The sequence below is a fragment of the Tupaia chinensis genome, unplaced genomic scaffold (genome assembly GCF_000334495.1).
Source record: "Tupaia chinensis unplaced genomic scaffold, TupChi_1.0 Scaffold138080_1, whole genome shotgun sequence".
Classification (NCBI taxonomy): domain Eukaryota; kingdom Metazoa; phylum Chordata; class Mammalia; order Scandentia; family Tupaiidae; genus Tupaia; species Tupaia belangeri.
This window is the reverse complement of record NW_006197981.1, coordinates 396,035-398,227: the sequence shown is the minus strand read 5'-3', so window position 1 is coordinate 398,227 and position 2,193 is coordinate 396,035.

The following is a 2,193-nucleotide window of genomic DNA, read 5'->3' as shown; positions in this document are numbered from 1 at the left end:
CACCCAGAGCTCACCTAGCGAGGCCGTGAAGACGCCCGTCAGACTCCGTTCCAAAATCTACATAGACAATGAAGGCACTTATCTAAATAACGTCTTGGCTTCACACAGCATCAATAAACACTTTATGGAGATTAAACTGACTTGTCAACTGATTCGTGTTGGCTGAGTTGATTTTCTTTATGAAGAATAAAAAAGTAAAGTTGCTTCGCATTAATGCAGTTGGGTGGGGTAAATGATTCTCCTTAAATCATTTTCCTGACAACGCACACGAGTGAAAGGTGAAGGCCGAGCTGCCGCGACGTCGGTGCACCTGGATCGGGCGCGCGGCGTCTGTCACTGAGTGCCACGTGCCTGCGTGATTGATGGGCTGTAACTAACCCTGGCAACATGGTTTACGGCTTAACTAGAGCAATCGACATCAGTTATCCTGAGATAGTACAACCACTTCTTTCCTCAGCTGCCCGCACGAAGTCACGGCCCTTCCCTGGAAGAGTGCTCAAACTGCAGTGAGCGGGTACTTGGCTGTTGGGCCTGCTTCAGGTAGTGGGAGGTCGATGGATGGGGACCGTTTAGGTGGCAGGAGAGCGGCCGGTAGACGGAGCGGAGGCCGCTCTCCCAGGACCTCCCGGCAGCTCCAGTAGGCTGCGTGACCTCCTGTAAAGGAGAGAGAGAGGCGGAGGGCGGGCCCGAGGGGACTCCCAGCTTTCTCTCCATCCGGGGGAGCGCCCGAGAGGAACCTGGTCTCTACACGGATATTCGTGAAGACGGTGCCCTGTCAACCGACTCTGCCGGGTGACCTCGCAGGGCCGGAGAGAGGGTTGTCAGCATGTCCCATGGGAGTTTTCTGGGCGCTGGCACTGACTGAGACTCGACCCTGAGATGGCACCTTGTCCTCGAGAACCCCGGGAGATGTCACCGTCCACACTGACAGTGGTCGTGCCGAGGGTCAGAAGTCGGTCTTCCTTTCCGGCCCTGCAAAGCCTGCAGGGCGACAGCACTGACTGGAAGGTGGGAGTGGCCTGGGCTGTCCCACCCTTGGGCGTTAAGAGGGATTGTAGGCGTCTGCAGGAGCCACTTTGGGAACAGCACGGCCGTCTCCTGCCGAGGCGCCATCTGCCTTTGGGCTGAGCCACGTGGAGCTGCCTGTGCTCACTGCACAGTGGAGGCCCCAGTGCGAGATTGCTCCTGGGAGTTAGCGAGGGGGGCCCCATGGTACCTCTCCACGAGACACGGGCAGATGGTGAGGGAGGCCGCAGCTCCACAGCCTCCCAGGGCCACCCGTCCCGGGCCTGTAGGGCCGCCTGGACCCCTGAGCCTGCTTGCTAGGGTGACGGGGCGTGGGCAGGATAGGGAGTAGGGAGGAGCTGGCCAGTGCTGCCGCATGATGCAGCCCAACGAATTCGATCTCGTTTTCTCTTTGATGTGTAAAATGGCCCTTCCAGGAAAGCTTTCTGAGACAGGGAACTAGGAAGGAATTTGGGGTTGAAGCTGGTGTTTTCCGGACTGAAGTCTTGGCATGCTGTGCAGCTCTTGCCGAGTTCTGTGCAGTCCCACGTAACCACTCACTCTGTTGCTGTGGGCTCCAGACCTGGGGTCCATCTGGGGTGAAGCGTGGACACGGGGCAGCCAGTCATGGGTCCAGATGGCGATCCGGAGTAGTGGGTGGGAGGAAAACCAGGACTGCACCCTAGGGAGGCAGGCAGGAGCTCCAGGTGCCGCGGTGCTCCGTGTGGGAGGAAGCGCTCCTCCGAGAAGTGGGGGTGCTGGGCAGGAGGTGTGGCTGGGTGGGCCCAAGGCGGGGGCGCCCTGGTGCCAGTGACCACGCAGCAGGAGAGGGGGCAGGGACAGAGGTGGTGACCAGGATGGCCATACTGGTTTGCAGGAAGGAGGTGGAACCCTGGAGTGGGTGCTGGGGCTGAGTCCTGGAAGTGAGTGGGCTTTGCGTCTGGCGGCAGGAAGATCTGAGTGGGCCGCAGCCGTTCTCCCTGACTGGCTGGAGGCTCGGCTCGGGGAGGGCCCAGGATGCAGAGGGAGTGTGCCCTGGCCTTGTCCTCTCCTGTGCACGGGACCTCGGGGCCCCCAGCCCTTCTCTCGGTTTAGCTGTTTACACTATGTATGGGTAATGTAAGACAGGCCACGTTTGTTAGGCTTTCTTTATTACACTCAGTCACTGTGTACCATTGCAGCAGACCA